The sequence below is a fragment of the Trichosurus vulpecula genome, chromosome 3 (genome assembly GCF_011100635.1).
Source record: "Trichosurus vulpecula isolate mTriVul1 chromosome 3, mTriVul1.pri, whole genome shotgun sequence".
In the NCBI taxonomy this organism is placed as follows: domain Eukaryota; kingdom Metazoa; phylum Chordata; class Mammalia; order Diprotodontia; family Phalangeridae; genus Trichosurus; species Trichosurus vulpecula.
The window spans coordinates 214,908,582-214,933,206 of record NC_050575.1 but is presented as its reverse complement, the minus strand read 5'-3'; the positions used below and the strand labels follow the sequence as shown (position 1 = coordinate 214,933,206).

Genomic DNA, 24,625 nt, shown 5'->3' with positions numbered 1-24,625 from the left:
ATCCCTGTTGCAGTTCAGGCCTTCATCATCATTTACCTGGACTATCGTATAGCATCATAAATGATCCTTCCAGGTTCCTCAAACTCCTCATCAATCTGGATTCCACACATCTGCTAAAATATTTCCTGTGGCGTAGGAAAGTGCTATAGAATTACATTGTATAGTGGACGGAGAGTTGCCTTAGAGTCAAGCGGACCTGAGAGGAAGTTCTTCCTCTGACACAGACTAGCCATATGACCTTGAACATGTCATTTAAATTCTCAACGTCGCCAGACAATAACTAAGACTGTCGGTTTGCAGAGCAGATGCTAGTATCCTCAGGTAGCGGGAGTGCCTCACAAAAAGAAGGCTTAGGACTCACTCTATCCTTTCTCTGGTTAAAAACACACACACACACAGAGCAATAACACCTTCAGCGATTCCCTATTACCCCTCAAATAAAATATAGACTACTCATTTTCACCTCTAAGGCCCTCCACGATCTGGTTACAACTTATAATTCCCATCTTAGGGGTAGGAATTGGGACTAGACCTATGTGTCATTCCATGTTATTACCCTTTACTCATTCTGTATTCCAGCCAAACTGGACTACTATCTATTCCATGAACTCACAGTTGTCTTCCACATGCCTCTGCTATACACTCACTCCTTCCCTCCCCTCAAAGAATCCCTGGCTTCCTTGAAATTGCAACTTCAGGTGCTAATTCCTATTCTAGGCATTCCTGGTCACCTGTTATCAGCACTCTCCCTTTTGAAATTACATTATATCACCTTACTTGTATACATGTCATACCCTCCAATCCAGTCTGACCCAACCCAATCCCATCCAATAAGTCATTTATTTATCACTGGCTATGTGTGTTCAAAGAACTGTGCAAGGCCCAGGTAGAATGTGAATTCCTTGAGGACAGGTACTGTTCTGTTTCTCTCTTTACAGCTCCAGGACATAGAACAATGACTTACACATTGTTGTCACTCAGTAAATATTTGTTGGATTTCGTTAAATCCCTCATACCTGTCGTGCACTTTCTCCTCAGCTCTACCTTATATAATTTTTGTCTCTCTTCACGGCTCAGACCAATGCCATCTCTTCCTGGAAACCTCTGATTTTCCCCTGCCCCCACCACCCACAATTGTTGGTGCTTTCTTCCTATTTTAATGACCTCATATTGACTTATTTGTAAACATTTTGTATCATCCCAGAAGAATGTAAGCATCTTGAGAGCAGGAACTGTTTACTTCTTATCCCTGTATCCACAGCTCCTAACAAAGTAGGTGCTTAATAAATATTTATAGAATTGAAATGTCAATAGGCATGACTATTGTGTGATTGATGAGTCAGGTCCCTAAACTATTGACACTTATTTTCTACTGCCATCTGAAAAGTTTAATTGCATTTTTGGTCTTCAAGAATCTTCTACTAAAATACAAATAGCACATTAAACCCTTATTACCTTAGAGTGAATTAATTTCTCAGAAACAATTCCCTGAGTAGTACAAGATAGATGAATGATTTTTTTTCAAAGAAGAAAACTATCTAGCTGAAAATAGCAGTACCTGTTAGTAAGGAACCCTCCCCAAGGGGCACTTAAAGTAGTTTGGTGGGTACAGCTGCCAACAGGTAAAGGTCTTTTTTTCTTTACAACCTTCCCTTGCTCTGTTGCTTTCCCCTCTGTTATCATTCTCTTCTTCCTCATCCATCCATTCATTTGAGATCATCCAGACATAATAGAATCAAGTCCTCTGTCTAATTAAACTCCCTCCAAGACCCTTGTGATAAAGTTCTGAAGGGTTAGGTGTATCATCTCTTTCTATTAGAATGCAGGCTGCTTAATCTTTTTTATTCTGTTATGATTTCTCACCCACATTTACCTTTTTATGCTTCTATTGAGTCCATCTTTGAATGTTAGATTTTCTGCTCAGCCCTGGTCTTTTAATCAGAACTGCTTGAAAGTTCTCCATTTCATAAAAGGTCCATTTCCCACTCCCCAACCCCCTGGGGATTATACTCAGTTTTGCTGGGTAGATTATTGTTGGCTATAATTCTTGATCCTTTGCCTTCTGAAATAGAAGCTCTTTGCTTTTTTATAGAGGAGGCTCCTAAATCTTATGTGACCCTAACTGTGGTTCTATGGTACTTGAATTATTTCCTTCTGGCTGCTCACAATATTTTCCCCTTAATCTGGGAGCTCTTTCTTTCTTGGGGTTTCTTTCAGGAATTGACTGGTGGATTCTTTTAGTTTCTACTTTCCCCTCAAGTGCTAAGAAATCTGGGCAATTTTATTTTATGATTTCTTGTAATAAGTTAAGCTGTTAATTATCTTTTCATATCTTCTCACATAGCTCTCATGTCTTTTTCCTATTTTTTCTCCTACTATTTTTATTTGGCTTATAAAATCTTTTTAAAAAAATCTTTTTAAACTCTTGCTTTAACACTTCTAGGAATTCTTGTTGGGTTTGTGTGTTAGTTGAATTTTTCTTTTAGGTTTTGCTTGTGGATGTTTTCAAGTTATTGTGTTCTCTGTATGGTCATTATTTTCCATGCAGTTCTTATCAACCTCCATACTCTTACCCAGGCATCAGCTCCATAACAATTCTAGGAGAAGAGCAACCTAGAGTCCCTCTCTTGCAGATATATGTTTATAACCTAGGACATATTTGCCCAGAGTGTTCCCTTTTTCTGAACCATTCATTTGTATCCTAGTTTCCCAAATCCCAAGTCTCACATACAAGATTTGTCCCAGGAGCTTATTGTAACTTAGATCTAGGCCTCTCTTTTTAATTCCATATTGGCACATATAAATATGAACAATTCTTCTACTATAGAGTATTTTTTTAAATTTCACTTTGTGTCACCTCTTCCACAGTGATTGGAAAATGTGACAGCTACATCAGTCTTTAGACTGTGGGGTGTTTGGAGTATCAGGGAGGACTAGCACCTCTGTTATCAGGACCTATTGAGCCTTTTTTAGGGCTGCTCATCCACTTTTGGTGTCCACCTTTCACCCAACTCTCACCCTGTGACTCCAAGAAGCTGTAGCATGTGCAGGGTCCACACCCCAACAAAACCATTTGGCAGATGGTCTAAACCAGATTGAGGATAACTGATAGGTCTCAAGTCTATTGGTGAGTAAGCGTGATAAATATGTGAAGACTTTCTCTGGCAGAATGGGCAGATGAGAGCAATTTGTTCCAATGGCTATGAAGGTGGCAGCTTGGAAGGCACCATGGAGCTTGGAGAGACATCAAAGATGACAAGGTTATCCACTGCCTCCCAGGCCATCACCAGTCATCTTTATTTTTGTCTATCTACTGGATTTCAATAACTCTGGAAGAGAGAGTGAGGCTGATGGCTTTGTGCAACTCTGCCTCACTTAAGTCCAATACAGATGCAAGTCTGTATTGTGATGTCATTACTCCTCTTTGAGCATGAAGGACAAACCACAGAACAACTTTAGACTGCCCATGGGCCTAGAGAGGTTTGAGACTTGCATCCCGTTTTCTCCCCATTTGTCTCTCAGTTACCTGAATTTCTTCCCGCATATCAAGTAGCTAGACAAGCTCAGAGATGGTCTTGTGGAGAATTGGTGGAGGCATTTTAGAGAACTGAAACATCCAAAGGAAAGAAGAGGGTCACATGCTCAAGGAACTGTGTCTCTACTGGTACTGTTAGAGAGGGCAAAAGTTTGTAGGCCAAGGTATATGACATTCTTTTAAAAAAATTTTGTTGATATGTTTTGTTTTTACATTTCAAAACTTTATGCATTACCCCCACTCCTTTAGAGTTCTCTTGTAACAAAATGAAACCAATAATACCAGGGTTATAGTGACCTCATCTGATAGTGCGTGTAATATTCCACATCAGTAGCACCCCTGCCATCCTATTTTTAAAAACATAATTAATTAAAAGAAATCTATTTTCTCCCTTTCTCACCTCCTACCCCATTGAGGAAAAAAGAGAAAAGTAAAACAAATTCCTTGTAACAAACATACACAGTGAAGTAAAACAAACTCCCTCATTGGCTGTTTACAAAAATCTGCATGTCCCATTTTGCACTCCAAATATTGCCAATAGGTAGATTGTATGCTTCAGCATCATTCTTTGGAATCATGGGTGGTCATTGTATTGATCATAGTTCTCAGAACTTTCCAAATTATTTGTCTTTACAGTGTTGTTGTGATTGTAAAAGTTGTTCATTTGGTTCTGCTCATTTCACCCCTCATCAGTTTTGAAAATCATCATATCATTCAATAAATATTTGTCGAATGAATGTATGAGTAAATAAATGAATTCTGGTGCAATGTTCTTCCTCCAAACCACCCTGCTGCTCGCTAACAGCGATGCTAGCTTATATTTATGTAGTTCTTTACAGTTCTTCTCAAAGCACTTTTAGATCCATTAGCCCATTTGGAGGGAGAACAATTATTTTTTTATTATCCCTACTTTGAAGATGAGGAAAATAAAGCTCAAAGAGATTAAACATCTTGCTCAAACCCGATATTATTTTCATGGAATCATAGGATCAGAGTCAGAGCTGGAAGGGACCTTAGAGGCCATCTAGTCTAAGCCTTCCATTTTAAAGATGAGTAAACTAAGGCTCGTCAAAGTTAAATGGTCTGCCCGAGGCCATATAGGTAGTAAGTGGTATAGCTTGGATTTGAGCCCACACGCTCTGACTCCAAAACCCGTGTTCTTTCTGTAATGCACTTAGTATAATAGTAAATATTCCTCATGATGGTGTTTGTCTCTTATCACCAACCAGATTATCTATATCTAGTAAACAGCGGAGCCGCTACTCAAACCCAGTTCTTTTAACTCATCACAGTTCAGAGCTGCTTCCATGACATTTTGCTGCTTTTGCTTTGCACAAATGACAGTAACGGTGAGATCGTGGGCCTAGAGGCCCGTGTCCTGACAGTGCCTGGGGACGGGGGAGGGTTGAGAACTATCAGATTAGGGAAGGGTCGTTGGTCCGACTGTGATTTCTGAATAAATTGGCCTCAGCTATTGACTAGGTTTATAACCTTGGGCAAGTCACAGAATCACAATAAAGGATGGCATTTATACGGTGTCTTAAGGGTTGCAAAACCCTTTCCAACTGTTTTCTCATTTGACCCTTATAACAACCCTGTAGGTACAATCCTGTTTGACAGTTGAGGAAACTGAGGCAGACAGAAGTTAAATGACTCTCCCAGGGTCACACAGCTAGTAAGTGTCTGAGGTCAGATTTGAACCTAGGTCTTTCTGATTTCAGGCCCAGCTCCCTATCCATTGTGTCACCTGGCTGTCTGGATAATAATGATAGTAGTGATAATGCTAACAGTGATTAATAATCATACTAGTAACTTTTACATAGCACTTCCTCTGTGCTAGGCATCTTTCTAAGTGCTTTGCAGTTATTCTCATTTGATCCTTGCAGCATCCCTGGGAGGGGAATACTATTATTACCCCCATTTTACAGATCATGAAACTGAGGCAGGCAGAAGTTAAGCGTTTTGCCCCGAATCGTACACAAATAAGGGCCCGAGGCCCAGCTTAAACTGAGATCCTCCTGACTCTAGGTCCCAGCACTACTGTGTGCTATGGCGCCCCCTAGCCGCTTTTTGCCTCCATTTCATCATTTTTGACTTGGGGATAATAATACACAACCCTCCTTGTCTCCCTGGGGTCGTTTTAAAGATTAAATGAAAAAACGTAGGCAAAGCGCTTTGCAAGCTTTAAAGCGATATAGAAGAAACGGCAGTGACTTGAATCCTTCACGCATCCCTGATTTCATTGGTGTGAGCCCTTCACCCATTGATGGTAGCTTACAACCCTTTCATTGACTTTAATGGAGGATGAGGTGCTGCGGCCTTCAAAGTGTACCACAGTGGCTCAGACCCTGGGGGTGAAGTTATTTTGCTCTTAACTCAGTCTTTGACAAAGGTGTACAATGCGTCACTGGGACCATCCTGGAAATCTGTCAGAGGATCATAGATCTGAAAGGGACTTTCAGGGTCATCCAGTCCAGTGACCTCTTTGAAGAAACCAAGGCCCAGAGATGTGAGGTGACCTGCTAACAACACCTAGCTAGTAAGTGACAGAGGGAGGATTAGAACCCAGTTCCCCTGGCTCCCCCAGCCAGCCCTCTTTACATTGCATCACATTGCCTTCTCAGCTCTGAGTAGAAACTGGCAGAGCCTGAGCTCCAAGAATCCAGGGTCACCTCCATGCCAGAATGAAGAATTGAAGTATTAGGGTGGTGGAGGAAATGTAAGCTGCTTTGAACTGGGAATTTTAAGATAAATTTAATATGAATTAACAGGAAATGTGTGATTTCTCTAAACTGAAGCCTGGCCTCTAGAGCATCTGTCTCCCTTTTGCACAACAGGGGCAGTTGGCCAAGGATGAACTTCTGATCAGCTGGCTCTTTATGGGATGATACATTCCCCATGACAGTGGTTTTATCACAGAGGAAAGAAATAGGATTTCTGTAACTGAGGAAAGAGGGATGGCACTGAGGGATCATTTTTCTTTCCTTTCTTTAATAGATGCTCGTCTCTTAAATGATGCAGTCACAATACTCCAGAATTATGGATTATAGTCCAAATGGTTGTTATATTTTTTTGGTCTTCTTTTCCTTTTGTTTGTTTCAGAAAAGAAAAGATACAATTGTTGGGTCTTATTAAAAATTTTAATTTTATGATTAATGGTAATGGGTATGAAAGTGCTTTGAAAATTAAAAATGCCCTTGGACCCAGTAGTAACACTACGTGATCTGTTTCCAAAGATGATTAGGGGAAAAGGAAAAGAACCTATATGTTCTAAAATATTTATAGCAGTTCTCTTTGTGGTGGCAAAAAACTGGAAATTACAGGGATGCCCATCAACTGGGGGATGGCTGAACAAGTTGTGGTGCATGATTGTAACAGAATACAATTGTGCAATAAAAAATGATGAACCTAATGATTTTAGAAAAACATGGAAAGACTTGCATGGAATAATGAAGAGCAAAATGAGTAGAACCAAGGGAACATTGTATGCAGTAACACCAATATTATTTTAAGAATGACTTTGAGTGAATAAGTGATTTTGACTGTTATAAATACCCAAATTAACTATAAAGGACGTATGAAGAAAGATGCTACCTGCATCCACAGAAACAACTGGTAAATAGAAGTATGTATAGAACAATTTTACATGTATATACTTATTTGTGTCTAATGGCAGCCATCTCTAGGGCGGGGAGGAGGAAGAAGGGAAGAAAAAAAGGGAAAAAAAGAAATTTGCATGTTTTTTTTTTGTATATTTGAAAGGAATAGCAAGTTGTGCATAGCAGATTTGCAGTTTCCTGTACAATCATCTTTTTATTGTACTATTTTATGGAAATATTTTATTTTATAAATTAAAAATTAAAAAAGAAAATGCTTTAGAAATATTATATTAACAAATATAATATTTTTGTATCACTTTGCAAGTATATAGCACTTTCAAATTAGCAGATTTCTTTTTATATACATTGTGGCAAACTTATTCTAGGGCATGGGCAAGAGCCATGGGTGAACTGGGTCCAGCATAATGGAAGGGAAAATCCAAATATCCAAATCGACGAGATTAGGGTTATACGTGAGTATGTGTTTTGAATCTCTTATATTAAAAAACAACATTACACTGCTTTGTAGTTGTATAGCACGTGGAAAATTTTTCAAAACACTTTGACATCAATTATATCTTATAAACTTCAAATGATAAAATAGATATTAAGCACTTTGAAAGTATTGAAACATTGCAGACACATTCCTTCTTTCCATTTTCTGCCATCATCCTGATCCTCATCCTTCTTCTTTGGCAGGGCAGGCAATCTTATGTTACTTTACAGGTGAGGAACCTGAGGTCTGGACTAGTTGTGACAAACAATGATACTCTAATAAACCTCCTGGGACTTCTAACCGAGGGCTTTTTGTATTAGAGCTCTTTAGAGAGTGAGGTATCTAAAAATTATTGTCAAGGTATCTGGAATTAAAATCCTTGAAATCCCAAAGATCAGGGGTCCATCTTTGCGTGATGCCTATTCTGCTGGACTTTTATCTAGTCAGTCATCAAATACATCTGTTTTTCCCCCTTAGAAATGTTTCTTACCAATCAAATCACAGGTCCAGTCTTTATTTAGACTTTCCTCTCTCTTCACTGCCAGCACCCTAGTCCAGGCCCTCATCATGTCATAGAATTCCTTCAATAGCTCCCTACCTGGCCTTCTTGACTTGGCCATCTTGTATTCTATACATGCAGCACACCAGTGGGAGACCACTGTTTTTAAAAACTGCTTTCATCATGTCATTCTCCTTTGCAAAAATCATGATATGGCTCTGACATTAAAACAATTGCCTTCCACATCAGATTTAAATTCCCCTGCTTGATTTTTGAAGTTCTACTTATCCTGCCCCTATTCTACCTATCTAACCTTATTCTTCCAGCTCTCCATGCTCAATTCTCCATTCCTTAGGACATTCTCTCCACTGTCTCACAAACAGACATATTCATTCTAATTCCCATGTATTTCTTGAGTCTCAAAAGTCAGGCAAAGAAATTTAAATTCGATGTGGAAGGTACAAAGAAAATAATCAGAGAGATATGACATTGGAAAAGAGGGTGGAATAGTCATGTAGCAATGAATCATCAATGAAAAACCCATATACTCCTCTTGTATCCATGTGATCTCAAGGGAGGTAGAGCCTTGCCTACAGCAGACTACAGGTCCTTCTGTGGAGCCTTTATGGGAGGACGTGGATAAGAGTCACTAGAAGGAGAGAAAGTGTGGATAGGTTTTGATTTGCACCATTGGAAGGCTGAGGATGAGATCACTATGTAAAATTTGTTTCTCTTCACAAAGATTTGCTCATTCATTTACATATTGGTCTGAACAAAGGGACACAGGGCTGTATAATATGACCTTGAGGGTTATCTTTGTCATACAATCATAAAATTGATTTACCCAAGGTTACCAAGTGGCAGATAGCTGAGGCTAGAATCCAGATCTTCTTATTTTCCAGTCCAGTGTTCCAAAATACATGTATTTAGTTTGAGATTCTTCCCGATCTGAGTTCTCTTATACTCAGTTCTTTGCTCCTTCTAGTTTTTCCCAATTTGCCCACCTCACTGACCATCTCACACAGGCTAACTGTTCCAGTAGTTCTGATCTGCCTATCTTGAGGCTTGGCATGCAGCCTTATCTTTTGCATTTGGCCAAGATATTGAGGAAAAGGTCACTTCACCCCCATACCCATTACCTGTGATTGAGCTAATGCTGCCAAGTGAGCTGGCATGAGTAGAATCTGGGGATGGGCAATGTAAGGAGATTATTCTCAGCCTTCGAGCTATGACTGTCCCTGGTGAGATGAAGAAATACTTGTGATTCCCAAAAGCTGGTGAAAGGGGGAAAGGAAAACAATACCATTGGGAGAAGAAATAGAAAGGAGAGAGAAAGAATAGAAGACAAGGGAAATGGGAATAAGGATGCAGATAATAAAGAAAGGCTAGTAATAATGACTGGCACTTCCCAGTGAAACCTATGTATATGTTGTATCCACTGGGAAGCTAACATGGTGTAGCAGAAAGAATATTGGATTTGGAGTCAGGAGACTCGGGTCCAAATCTGGGTCCGACACTTACAAGCAGCATGGTCTTGATCAAGATAAATTCCTCTGACTCTTAGATCTTTTTTCTGAACAATGGGAAGCATGACATTTTCATTGTCTTCCTCCCGGGGTGGTTATAAGGAAAGGGCTTTATGGACCTTAGATCTCAAGACTTCAAAGCATCAAAAAGCTCCTCCATATGTGTATTCCTATATTAGCAGAGCATATAAGACATATGTAAAATAGGGACAATAAAAGCATCTGCCTTTCCAGTACTGTGGAGATCAAATGAGATAATATTTGTAAAGTGCTTTGCAAACCTAGAAGTGCTGGCTATTTATTATTCCCTCCAATAGCATAGAACACATTCCATCTATGTCTTCACATCCTGGACAAGTTGTAAATACACAAGGGTCCACCCCATTTGTTGGAAATCTTATAAGCCTCTGCAGCTATGGATTCCAATGCTGTGTTCACACTGTCCATGGGTTACCTTTTGCTCTTGCTACATGAGCAGCCCACCTAACTCCTTTACCTTTCTTTGATGATATCCTTTATTCCAATTCTTGGACACAATTCTTTCTCGTTAATACCTTGCAACCTATTCATGCCCTCCATGAACTCTTTGTTTTCCATTGGGGGATGTCCTGTTAAGATTCTCTGGAGACTGTGGTATTCCATGATTCATAGGCTTATGGTATTCCTGGGAGAATATTGGTGTTTAAAAGTTGAGTTTCTGTTTCAGACAAACGTTTGAGGTCATTAAAATGCCCAATTTCTTAAATTCAATCTAGCTGGCCCTTTTAATCCTATTTAACACTAGCCTCAGATAGATATTGTCTATCTGTAGTTCAAGATGTTATGTACTGATTGACCAACCTGCAATGGTCCAGTTGTATACCTTAGTCTGGATCATCTTCATCCACTTGGTTTTTCCTGTGTGCATGGCTTGAGTTCTTTTGACTTATAATGGTTCCTATGGTGGGGGTGAGGAAGCAAGGCTCTGGGCTTGATGCAATTTGCATAATGTCATTCAATAATAGGAGCATGTGGAAGATCTTATGACTTATGAGGACTACCTCTTCCATTATGCTAATAAACACCTTTGACCAGCATGTATCTCCCTGTTTTGTGTCTTTATTATATTTAGAAGGCTGTCAAATGAATTTATCTCTGTTATTGGTTCTACCAAGGAATCTCCTTTGATCTGAATGTAGTATCCCTCGTCTCCTCTACCCAGATAATAGGTGGTCAGGAGGTGCAGTGGATAAGAACACTGTGCCTAGAGTCAGGAAGACCTGAGTTCAAATGTGGTCTTAGACACTTACTAGCTATGTAACTGGACAAGTCACTTAATCTCTGTCTGCCTCAGTTTTTTCCATTGTATAATAGGGAAATAATAGCACCTACCTCCCAGGGTCACTGTGAGGATCAAATGAAGTAATATTTGTAAAATGCTTGGCACATAGTAGGTGCTTAATAAGGGATTGTTCCTTTCCCCTTATAGCACATTTAGTAAGTGTTTCATTCAAGGGCATAGGGGTTTGTGATGAACTTGTAACACTTTGTATGGAGGATCCTCTCCCCACTCCCAGCTTCAGAGAATATTAGGATATTCTCTGACTGCTTCCTTTTGGTTTCTGTTGTGTGGGGAGGAAAAGTCTTTTCATGGGCTATTGAGCTAGAACGCTGTTGATACGTTAAAGGGATGATCCCTGCCTCTCAGACCTTTTCTTCGGAAGTGTCAAGATAACTCTGAGCTGTGGAAGGTTGGGTGGTGGCAGGGGTGCCCTTTTTCCCACCCAACATCAAGTACTGATCTCATGGGCTTCTAGGCAAGTCTGTGCCTGTGATGGGGCTGCCTGTTGTTTGTGTCTTTTTTCCCTTTGGTATAAGGCCTTGTGAGGTCTTAAAAGGCAGCTTCCAAGGTACTTAGGCAACAGAATAGCAACTACCAAAGCATTTGGGGTAGAGGGAGGAGGAGGGAGAAAGGGGGGGGGGGAGGAAGGAAGGAGACAGAAGAGAGAAGAAGAGGGAGAGGGAGAAAGAATTGGAAAGAAGGAGCCCACTTGGTATTGATTGGGCTGTACTCAATGGAGGTGAAAAAGAAAAGGCAGAAATTCTTTGCAAATGACTCAGTGAAACTTTATTATCCTCTTAAATGATTGTAATTATTCTATGATTCTTTGTTGTTTGGCATCCCCTTTTTGTGAGGGAGTAAACTACCTGTTCCATGTGTGACAAATTTTTTTTTCTTAACTCCGGTTAACTTTTCTTATCCCCTCTCCCCTTTGCTGGGGAGGACCCTTAGAGCAGGGACTTTTAGCCTTTACTTGAGTCATGGACCCCTCTGGCTGCCTGGTGAAACCCATGTACCCTTTTCAGAAAAAAAATGTCTTTCAAAGTATAAGATAAAATATATAAGGATATGAAAGAAACCAATACTATTGAAATACACTTATCAAAATGTTAAACAAACAAACAAAGCAAGTTCACAGACCCCATGTTAAGAAACTGTACCTTAGGCTATAACCAAAAATAGACTTGTTCTTCAAGAATCCGAGGTGGGAGTGGAATTGAATTAAGGAAAGCTTGGTTCCTTGTTGAGAATGCTGGTAACCTAGGAGCAATGTGTCCCAGGCAAACTTTGAGGGCAGGCAGAGGGCCAGGGACTGATAAAGGTCTGAAGGCCCTGTGGCTTCAGCCTGGCAGTGCCTGGCTAGCTGCTGTGATGAGACATCTCACTGGAGAAGAGCCTTTACAGAAGCATTTTTCTCCATCAAATCAATGCCCTTTTTCATAAAGCACAGTCAGATTTTGTATTCTTGGCACCTTTCAGTTAGTTTTGTGACTATAAAGATGTGTAGTCTGTTGTACAGTATTCTTTACAAAAGCCTGCCTATTCCCTTCCCACTCTTGGATCAAAGATGGCCTCAATAAATTTTCTCATAAAGATTTTGTAGGTGTGAGAAATATAGGTATATCCATCAGTACTTATTGCTCTTTCCTCAATCACCATGTTTGGGGCAGGGGAACAAGGTATTAGCATCTTTGATTCTCCCCTCCAAACATTTGATATCAGTTTATCTTAGAGGTGTCTTGAGATCCATCAGTGCCCTCCAAATCGTATCAGCCGCAGAACTGATTTTCCTTCTAACTGATGTTGTCTTTGGATGCCATATCTCTTTGCGTGGCAGGGAGATCAAGCTTTTGCTGCTGGCTGAGGTGGTTTCTAGGCTCCCTTATTTTTGGCTCCCTCATTGTGGCAACTGACTTACTGTAAACCTTAAATTGCTGTAGATAAGCAAAAGGCAATAAGGATTCATCTTATTGTCTATTCTTGCTTCATTCACTCTTACCCTTGAGAAACTGCTAGGAGAGATCAGGTTGTGACCTGTGTGGGGCGACTCACTCTAAGACACATCTCTTGGCCTGCCACCTCGCCCTGTCTATCCCCATTCCCAGTGCTTAATTCGGCCTTTCCAGTCTTTGCCCCCCACCCCTATCTAGTCGCAAACCTCTACTTCAGCAGAACTGGGTGATCTCCTCGTTGTTCCATGAATATGCTTTATGCGTCTTGATCTCCATTCTGCTTTTTTGCCAGCTATTCTCCTCAATCCAATTCAACACTTATTGAATACTAACTTTGTTCAAGGGACCAAGCAATAAATCAAGCCCAATTGGTAGCAATTGCTGACTTCTGGGGTATAAATGTCCACACTGAAAATTTAACAATCGGCTTTCACTAGCTCCTCCAAGCTGGCTCCGGTATACTCTGATCAGCAGTGAGCTTTTAGGCATATCACTGGACCTCTCTGAGTTACCTCTTAACAAAACTGCTTATTAGCATAACAGAGGGGCTAGAGACTCCATAGTCCTTAAAGCACCTTCCTGTTCTAATACGCTAGGATTCTTGGGGTAAGATAGTCAAGCAAGGCTAACCAATGCAAAGGGACCAAATTGGTTCTTCCATCAAGTCATGTTTTCCCTCCTGCAGGATGTCTGGGAGATGATCTGTTTCTCTTATGTTGCTAGCTGGTAAAGCAGCTAGATGGCACAGCCTGGAGTCAGGAAGACTCATCTTCCCGAGTTCAAATATGGCCTCAGACACTTATTATCTGTGTGATCCTGGGCAAGTCACTTCACTCTCTTCACCTCAGTTTCCTCATCTGTAAAATGAGCTGGAGAAGGAAATGGCAAACCATTCCAGTATCTCTGTCAAGAAAACCTCAAATGGGGTCATGAAGAGTTGGATACAAATGAACAATAAAAAGCACACACTTTCGATTTTGCTTTATTTGATGTTACCCTGATTGTTGGTGGCCACAGTGGTTCAGAGACTCACTATGGCTGTTTGATTTGTGGCTGCCTGGTCATTAATTGTATAAAGTCAGAGCTGATGATTTTTATGTTGTCTGCCCTGTTAGAATGTGAATTCCTTGAGAGTGGAGACCATTTTTTTTCTTTATATCTCTAGCACTGAGCTTAGTCCCTGGCCCTTAGTAAATGCTTCATGCTTGTCACCCAGCTAATGAGCTTAAGATGACTATCAAGATTACATTCAGCTAGATGGCTCAGTGGGTAGAGGTGAGGAAAACAAAGAGTCAGACCTGATTTGAATCCTACCTCAGAGACTTACTAGCTGTGTGACCCTGTGTCACTTAACCTTGTTTGCCTCAGTTTCCTTACCTTCACAGAAGTGTTTTGAGAATCAACTGAAATAGCACATGTAAAGTACCACATAAATGCCAGGCATTAATTAACATGATTAGTCTTTTAGGCTGAGGTCTGTGAGGGCTGGCCAGGAATGTGGGGCAGTGGAATGGCAGGGAGGACTGCTGTGACTGGATTCCCTTCCTTCCAGGCTGATAAAAATTATTCAGGCTAATTTCACTCAAACTGCTGCTTAGACTTCCTGAATTCATAGGATGCCACTGCCAGAAGGAGCTTTAGATATTGTCTCCTCCCACTGCCTCATTTTACAGTGCCCAAACCGAGGCCCCAAGAAAGGAAGTAACTTGCCTGAGCTCCCACAGCCAGTCAAGAGGCAAAACCAGAACTCGAGGTTAGGTTTCCTCTTCCCACCCTGTGATACTGCATTCAGCATCATTATCTGAGGTTCTTTCTCACAGAGCTTTTGACAAGCACAAAGGGATGGAAATAAGCATCAGCAGCACAGAGAAATCATAATGCATCTCGACACCTCCCCTCACCCCCCCTTTCTTTTGGATTAGCGTGATTTATTTTCATTTCCTTTTTGTTCTGGGTTTATAGAGGATGCTGATTATGGCCATCATCATCACCATCAACAGACACTGGGTGCTTCGCTCAGGACCGTAAGCCATCCGATGCGCCCTGATGCTCCCATGCTATCTATCTGTGCTGTGAAGCTGATAGTTAGCTGATCCTCGGGGAAGAGAAACCAATGTTTCCTACTAGACACAGAGGCTGTTGCAATGGGGTTGTCAATCTCTAGGTCTGTAGTGAGCACCCTTCATCAAAGGATCTCCGAGCACTTTACTAATAGCCTACCCTATCCTTTTGGGGATATCAACACAGAAGAACAATGAACTTCATCAAAACTATGTAACTTCTGTTTTGCAGAATTTAAAGGGGCAACTTCAGAGCACCAGGCCTGAAGTCAGGAAGACTAATCTTCCTAATTTGGCCTCAGACCCTTAGTAGCTGTGTGACCCTGGGCAAGTCACTTAACCCTGTTTGCCTCAGTTTCTCATCTGTGAAATGAGCTGGAGAAGGAAATGGAAAACCACTCCAATATCTTTGCTAAGAAAATCCTGAATGGGGTCACAAAGAATAGGACATGACTGAAATGACTGAATGATAACATAGATAAGATGATAAATAGATGGACGATAGACACCCACATTTTTCCAAATGGAGCCATTGATTTAATTGGTTGAGGGAGCTCCTGGGGAGAAAATTCCCTCCATGAATACAGATCAGCTTGTGTTATACATTTTATAGTCTTAGCTCTCTGGGACACTAAGAAGTTAAGTGACTTGTCTAAGGTCATAAAGCCAGTAGGTGTCAGGGACTTGAACCCAAGGTCTTACTGACACCGGAACCACTTCTGTATGTGCCATGCGATACCATTTATCAGAAAGACATATGCATGTCAGCTATTCTTATTAAACTATCATCATCACCACTACCACCACCACCACCAGCACCACCACCACCACCACCATCATCATCATCATCGCTGTTGTTGTTGTTTCTCTTAGCAAATGGGACCATGGAAGTGAAGGTATCCAATTTAAGGATAAAAGGAGGATATTTAAAACACACACACACACACACACACACACACACACACACACACACAAGCATACCACCTTGGACTCTAATCTTTAGGAGAAAGAGAACATGTTCTTTCTGATTGAGATGTTCAGATGATTTAGAACAAGCCAAAAATGGAATGGGTTCCCAGTGCCTTGGAGGGCTTTTCCCAGAGACTGGGTAACTACCTCTCAGAGGAACTATAAAGAGGATGCCTACAGTGGGTGAGCTGATGGACTGGATAACCTCTAAGGGCCCTTCTCTCTTTCCAATTCCAATTCTGCCTCTCAGTTTCTATGCGTGGTTCTATTATTTTTATTACATCCAAAGAGCTGTTGCTTTTCATTGGTCTGAGTTCAGCATTTCCTTTAGATGACTTGCCTGTCTGCAAAGTGATTATAAATGCTTTCTGGAAAACTAGTGCTGGCTGGAAGGAGAAATGCTGCTCCTGTAGAAGCTCAACTGACTGGCAAATATGGTATAGAGAATTTTGAGCCTAATGATTGTTCAGCCAACTAGATCAAATCTTATTTCTGAAAGCTGTTTCCTCGCCGAGCTGATGTATTTGCTCCTGACTCATTCTGATCAGTGGGGCATTGAGTCATAAGGAGCAGATTGGAAATTATTTTATTGATTTTTTCTTTCTTTTTTATTTACCAAAGGTGAGAGAGAATTTCTCTTTGCTGAGCTTGATTCAGCTGCAAGCAATGTGAAGGACTTTCAGAAGAGTCCATTGGAAGCAATCAAAGGGCAGCTACTTGGTCCTGGAATAGAAATGCTCAGTGAAACCTGTTGGCCTCGGGAAAAGGAAACTTTGCTTGGGTTTGTCTAGTAAAAAATTATTATTATTTTTATTTATTTATTTATTATTTACTCTGTAAATAGTAATACTGGGGAGGCTAACAACCAAGGAAACAATCCTAAGCAACCATAGTAGTATGGGTCCAATGCTAGTGGGTGGCTTAGTGGTAAGGCCGTGGAGTGTCACTAATTCCTTCAAGAGTTTATGATTTGGGGGCAGTGAGGCAGTGCAGTAGATAGAACACTAGCCCTGGAGTCAGGAGGACCTGAGTTCAAATATGGTCTCAGACACTTACTAGCTATGTGATTGTGGGCAAGTCACTTAACCCTGATTGCCTTTCTCCTCTGCCCCCGCCCCCAAAAAGTTTATGATTTGGTTAATGCAAAAGTCAAGTGATCTGGCTTATATTTGGAGAGTATTGAGAGCAATGTGGTACAGTGAAAGAGAGGTCCAGTGGAAAGATTGCTGCTGTTTTTCCTTCGTTCTCAAACAGGATCGTGACATCAGGAAGGTGTTGCCATAATATACAAGTGAACTGGATTTAAGTGAGGAAGGGCTGTGCAAAGTCACAATCCTCACTTTCTCCTCAGGAGCCATCTGGGTCCAGTGGTCAGATATGGATCAGGATGACTGGAGATGGCCCAGGATACAGTGGGGGACCTTGACCTTTTCAAGCTAAGGTCTTTAATAGGGTCTCAGTTTGACTGGGACAATGTCTATTCAGTGATTAAGGCTTTATAAAAAATGAGGCAGAGAATGGCCTCTTTAAAAAAAAATAGATCTGGAAGGAGAAGACCCTCAGGGTTTCTGGCCAAAACAGAAACAATGGCTGATTCTAAAGGATCTGAGTTCAGATTCTGCCTCTACTATTTTCTACCTATGGGATCCTGGGTAAATCACTTACCTCTTTGGTTCCTCAATTTCCTCACCTATAAAGTGAAAGAGTTGGACTGCATGACCTCTGAGATCCTCTCCAGCTCTAAATCTATAATTCTACAGTTATCAGATTCAGAACCCGGGCTTAATTAGGGACAAGTGAAAAGCTTAGTTATAAATAGGCAAGGTCCCTTCCTTGCTCCTGAAATAAAAATTTAGCAGGTAGAAGTGGGAGAGGGGCAGGCAGAAAGGGGGAGATTGGTGGGAAAGGGTAGATGGTGAGGAGGGGAGGAAATTTTTCTCTTTTTTTATGAAGGCCTTTTTTTGGGAAGGAATAGAAATTAAAGAAAAAGAAAATGCTTTATATTATCAATATTTTCTTCATATCATCATGGGAGGCTATCTATTGATGGAGATGTGGGGAGGCATATTATGGTAGAAAGCTTTGAAAATGTAGTCAGGAAACAGTCAGGTTTTCATGATGCCCCTTGTGACCATGAGCAAGGGTCTGAGCTTTCATTTCTTTATCTGTAAAATACAGATAATAATGACTATAGTATATTGAATTCTATCTACCACACTATCCTTCTTTCCTCAATGATTTCAGTCCCTGGTTTATAGTCTTTCTCTCCATCCCAAGTCTTTCCCTCATATCAGAGGACTTCAACATATATATTGATGACCCCTGAAATACCCTAACTTCCCAGTTGCTAAATGCATTCAATTCTTGTGACCTGCTCCATTTAATCTCAGCTACATACAGAGATAGTCATCACCTTGATTTATCATCATGCACAAATGTTCCACTTCCATGTTCATAAACTCTGAAACGCCTTTATCTGATTATAATCTTTTATCATTCCATCTGCCCCATGTTCTTTCCTTCTGCTGTGAACACCATTGCCTCCATTCCTCAGTCCTTTCCCTGGCCATTACTCCCACACTGGCTAGACTCTCCTACTTTCTTCCAACCTATTGAACCAACTCAGCTCTGATCTATACTCCACTCTCAAATCTCTTGCCCCCTTGTTCTAGAATTGATTATACCCCAACAACCCCTAACCCTGGATTACTCTGGCTTCTTTCAGTCCTATTCTTGTGCTGTTGAATATAGCTACAGAAAATGTAAAATCATGCTAATTGGGTCTATTACAAATTAATGTGATCTAATCTCAACTAAGCACTTACTGCAGCAATGAAATTATTCAACTCTTCCATAATTGATTCATTATCCCCCTCTATTCAGTGGTTATTCCAAACCTTCTCCTATCTCCTCAAGCCTCATGGTACCCTCAACCCTGACCCTCTCAGCTGAGGACCTCAACTCATATTGCACTGAAAAAATTGAGACCATTAGCTAAGAACTCCCTCTTCTCCCTTCCCCCTTCTCATCTTATGTCACTCAGACATTTTCTCCTATTATTTCCTTTACTCTTTTTTCACATGAAGAGGGGGCCCTTCTCTTTGCCAATGCAAAGACTGTACAAATGCCTTTGGTGCCATTCCCTCTGGACTTTTTTATGTTCCAAATTTGATTAATTTATTTTACTCTAATGCAAAACCAAAGCTTTCACTGTAGCACAGAGACCAATTTTATGAAAGGTCATGGAAAAGTGGTATAGGACATGTAGGACATGATGTACAAATTGGAGAATCAGGTCATTTCCTTTATAACGTGGCACTACACTGTCATTGAAGAACAAATTTAAAATAATACTGGGAAACTAAACTGAGATGTGGCATAAACATTACAACTTCTGTGTATCAAGTATCTCTCCCTATAAGAGACTCAAATACTCCAGACTTCAGCACGCTGGCACTACATCAATTTTTTGGAAGAATAAAAAGTTCACATTGTTGAAGTCTCACACAAGAAAATTAAAACCAAAGCAGAGTGGACTCATTTATCATAATTTCTAAGGATAGATTTGATACTTTGCTTAAAAACTATATTAAGCTTCCAATTCAAATCCTATCCAACATTATGACCTAGATTGAAGTTTTTTCCATCAATTAAATCTGAGAGCATCAGTTTTATACCTGATCATAGTATCTGAGTCTAGTCCAGTCTAGTTAAGGCTGGCATTATTTACTTTACTAGATAGAGAAATTTTTGATCCAACTTGTACCTAGTAGCAATGTCAAAACAATGTTATTACTGCCAGCTGTCCAAGCAAGATTTATTGAAGTTTCAGTCTTTCTCATTAACTTTTTGATAGATTGACCCTCCAAATTCAGTGCCATCATTCACATGTGTGCATCTGGATGGCAGCAGCCTTGTAATCCAGGGCAAAATTATTCGGAGACAGTTTGGATTAGACCATGTTGAAACTCATCTGATAGCCAGCAAGCTAACTACAACCCAACAACAAATGGCTGGACAAGAAATCAATGTCAACATTTTCACCAAGACTGAAACAGTTGCATTTATAGGAGGCTTTTAATTTCTCGCTCTTCTCTCTTGTGTTTGTTGCAAATTTAGTGTCGTCACCTTTAAAATATCAGCTGATTTATTCTCCATGCTGACTTCTGTCCCCAGGATATTTTTTGTGTTCCATTTTTGAATGAAGGCAAGCCCATAGGCACAGATCTTATACTTGCTTTCTAAACTACCTGAAGCTTTACCTGTGTCCAGGTAATGACCAAAAGTGGGAAATTCCACTCCCTGGAAGACTCGGTTTTAAGATCTATTTTAAACATACCAAACTCTTATCCTTTGTTGAAGACATCCATGGTTAGCCTTTCCTAGGTCACAGTAAGTTGGTATGTTACACATTTCTTTCAGGTATGTCTGCTGAGGCAGGAAGGGTCTGTGACTCAGAGAGTAGCCAAGGAGGGAAGGGGAGTGAGGAAATGCCAATATCCCTGAAGGTGCCAACTCCCCTTCTGATCTTCTGCAGTAGATTGGGCTCAATATAACCCCTCGCCCCTTTTCTTCAATTTCTCTCTATTTACATCAGTTACTCTCTATTCACTATTCACTGCTGTCTACAAATACATTCGTCTCATCCATCCATAAAACAAGAAAACTCTTACTTGGTCCTACCATCTCCTATGGCTATTGTTCTATATCAGTCATATCTTCTTGGCTAGATCCTTTTAAAAATCCTTTTGCTCAAGGTGCCTCTACTTCCTCCCTTCTCACTCTCTTCTAAACCCGCTGAAATCCACTTCATGATGTCATAATTCAACTGAAATGATCCTCTCCAAAGTCATTTATTTGCCAAATCTAATGGCCTTTTTCTCAATCCTCATCTTTGAGGACCTGTGTGCAATATTTGACCCTGTTGATCACTTCTTCCCAGATACTCTCTCCCTCTTAGGTTTTTGTGACCCTGTTTGTCCCTATTATCTTTCTATCTCAATCCTCAGGCTCCTTTGCTATATCTTTATCCATGTCATGCCCACTAACCTTAGATGTCCCCTAAGGTTCCATCTCTTTTTCTTTTCCCTTTATCTCTGAGAATTCCCTTCACTGATGAAATGACAGGTCCAGGTAATTTTTTATAATTATAAAATGTACATATATGCTCATATTACATGCACGCACATATATGGCATCTACGTATATGTGTATGTTTGTATCCCTTTAAGATTACCAAAGCACTTTATATACTTTATTTGGTTTGTGTCACCCCTGCCGCCCAACAGTATACATTTTCTCACTTGGGCATTTCATTAGTTTCTGTGGATTTCATTATCATTTCAATGCAGATTATTCACAGGTCTATATAGTCTATCTCTTGAGTTTGAGTCATATATGGCCAGCTGCCTTTTGGATGTCATGTAGATATCTCAAATTCAGCACGTCCCAAACAGGCCTCATTATCTTTCTTCTCAAGCCCTCACCTCTATCTGACTTACCTATTCCGTTAAGTGCCATGCCTACCATCCTCTCTGTCACCCTGGCTTACAACCTCTGTGTCATTCCTCATTCCTCACTCATGTTTACCTCACATATTGAATCTGTTGCTATTCTTGTTGTTTCTGCCTTTACAAAATCTCTAGTATACATCTCCTCTCCACTAAAACAGGTCCCACTCTGGTTCAAGCCCTCATCACCTCTCACCTGGACTATTGTAATACCTTCATTAGTCTCCTCTTCTCAGCTCTCTCCCCATTCCAATCCATCATCCACTTAGTTACCAAAAAGAGTTTCTTAAAGGGTAGGTCTGATCATGTAGCTCTCCCCTGTAATAGTAATTAAGGTGGGACTTTTTGCTGTTGACCTTTAATGATTCTGGCCTTTGTTTGTATGGGGCAGATAAAGGGGGGTGTCTTTGTATTTCTCAGCACTGAGACAATTGGGAGTCATTGATTTGTATCTCATGTGATACTAAAGGTGGGGGACTTTTCCATGCCCAGCCTGGGTGAGATTGGGGCTCTTGGGGCCCTGAACAGGATATATAAGCACAGAGGTTGGTGTTCTCTTTCAGAGCTCTGAGCCACAGCAGGAATGGCATGTGACTCTGGGCCAGCCGTTGTAATGAGCTCCTCGGCTGAAGCCTCAGATGTTGATAACTATGAATTGTATTTGGTCTGTCATTCAGGGTGCTGGTTTTTTTCCTTGAACTAGGTAAATGATATTTGTATGCTGGAATAAAGTAAGATTGTTAAGCCTTTAACATTGCTTTCCTTAAATAAAGCAGATCAAAAGGACCTGGGCTTGCAGCATTCTGTGAGCTGGTTGTTGTTGGTTTTACACCCTCACAGCAGCTAGCTGGATTGTTGATACATCCTCTCATCCCAACTTGTCAACTCCACTGGCTTCCTATTACATCTAGGATCAATGTGTGTGTGTGTGTGTGTGTGTGTGTGTGTGTGTGTGTGTATTGATCCTAGATCCATATATGAATCGGGGTGTGTGTGTGTGTGTGTGTTTGTATTGATCCTAGATCCATATATGAATTGGTGTGTGTGTGTGTGTGTGTGTGTGTGTGTGTGTATTGATCCTAGATCCATATATCAATCTGTTGTATGTATATGTATACCTATACATACATGTATATATACACATACATGTATATGTATATATGTATATGTGTGTGTGTAAACACTCACACACACACACACACATATATCCTCTACTTGAAATTTAAAGTTCTTCGTTGCCTGGCCTCTTCCTTTCTCTCCAGTCTTTTCATACTTCACTCCTCTCCAAGCATTTCCTATTCCTCAAACATCGCACATTATCACTGGCCATCCCCCAAGCCTGTAATACTTTCTGTCTTCTCTATCGCTTAGATTTCCTGCTACTCTTCAAGACCCAGTTTAAATCTTACCTTCTGTATGTGACCTTTCCTAGTTGCTCCAGCTATGAATGCATTCACCTCTCAGATTACCTTTCTTCTATTCTCTTTATATCTTATATCTACCTAAGTATTTCCATGGTGTCTCCCCCATTAGAATACTCCTTGAGGGTATACTTCCTCTGGGGTTATCAGAGTCCAGTGGCAAGACAAAAGTTAAAATGGCTAGTGATAGCCCAGGTTCATGGCCTTTCTAAATTAAGGTCTTTCCCAGGTCTGTTTGTCTGAGGCAACACCCATTCAGTGATTGAAGGCTAGGTAAGAACTGAGACAAAACATGGTCTAGTTTACCATCACAAAACTATCAGTCTGGGAGGGGAAGATCCTCTGAGTTTCTGGCCACAACAGAAAACAATTACTACTTACACTCATTCTAAGCCATCTAAACAATGAGCCATGGAGGCTTGGGCTGGCTACTGTTAGTTCAATGAAAGCCAGAGTAATTTGAGTTTAAAGGCATAGTTAAGTAGCTCCATTTGAAACACAACACAAGCCTGTCAAAAGCCTGTTTTTTCAGAGCTATATGTCAAGAAATCACAAATGAAAACTGCACAGGGAAAAAGTAAAAGATTCCAGCTTTTTGGAAAAAGGAATAAATTTAAATCTAGCCCCCAGACTGCAAAATATCTTATGAAAAATATGTGACCAAAATTATATTCTTGTGGACAGAGCACCCACATATAAGGATAGGGTGCCTGGACTGGAGAGAGGAACTACATGTGATGAGGAAAGAAGAAGGAGAGGAAGGACAAGAAAGCAAAGGAGGAGGAAAAACAGAGCAGAGGAGCAAAGGAAGGAAAGGAAGAAGAGGAAGAACAAGAAGGAAGAGGAGAAAAAGAAGAAGAAGGAGAAAAGGAGAAGGAAGAGAAGGAGGAGTAGAAGAAGGAGAAGCAGCAGCAGCAGCAGCAGGAGAAGAAGAAGAAGAAGACTCAAAATGGCTGCTACTACTACTCTCAGGGTCCTAGAGATAACTCAGAGACTGTGCTTTCCTACTGTAGGTCCTGAGTGCCAAAAACAGTAGTCCCCAGTGACAGTCATCCAACAGACTGACTTTTGATCTAGACATTCCTTAGTGGAATGGACACTGGCATCAGTAGTTGCTAACTCCTGAAAAAAAATAGAAACGAGCTAATTGACTAGCTTCCTTAAAAAGCTAAATGTGGTGATGATGGAGAACAAATTCCATAGTTTACAGTTCACAGATTTGGATCTGGAAGAGACCTCAGAGGCCATCTTGTTCAACCTCTCATTTTATAGGTGAAGAATTTAGGTCCAAAGAGGCTGTTATTTGCCCAATGTCATATAGCCAATACATGGCAGAGCTTGAACCAAAAAAATCTAAAAGTTTTGGAGTTAAAACTAGCTCTTCCTGATCCTTATGGCTTTGAGATCCACCAAGGAGCTCAAAGTATTATTCTTGATTAAAAGATAAGAGTTTACATTTATTTGAATTAAGAAATTAAACAATTATTTTTGTTACATTAGGCTATTTTTTAATAAACTTTTTGGGTTGAGAGCAATGCAGATTAAATGATTTTTTTTTCCTTTAAAGGTTAAAATTGCTAATTTAATTCCCAGCTTAACCCATTTTCTGGGCTGCTTCCCCTACTTGGAGCCTTACGTCCTCCCCACCCTCCCAGCTCCTCTTTTTGTTTTGTCTTCTCTATTAAATATAAATTCCTTGAGAGATGGAAGCCATCTTGTTTTCTTGAATTTGTATCC

The 24,625-nt window shown here is 40.5% G+C and overlaps 1 pseudogene; it reads right to left on the bottom strand.

Annotated features, from left to right (window-relative positions):
- Positions 1 to 19,546: 19,546 nt before the first annotated feature.
- On the bottom strand, positions 19,547 to 20,370 carry LOC118844812 (annotated as a pseudogene).
- Positions 20,371 to 24,625: the final 4,255 nt, after the last annotated feature.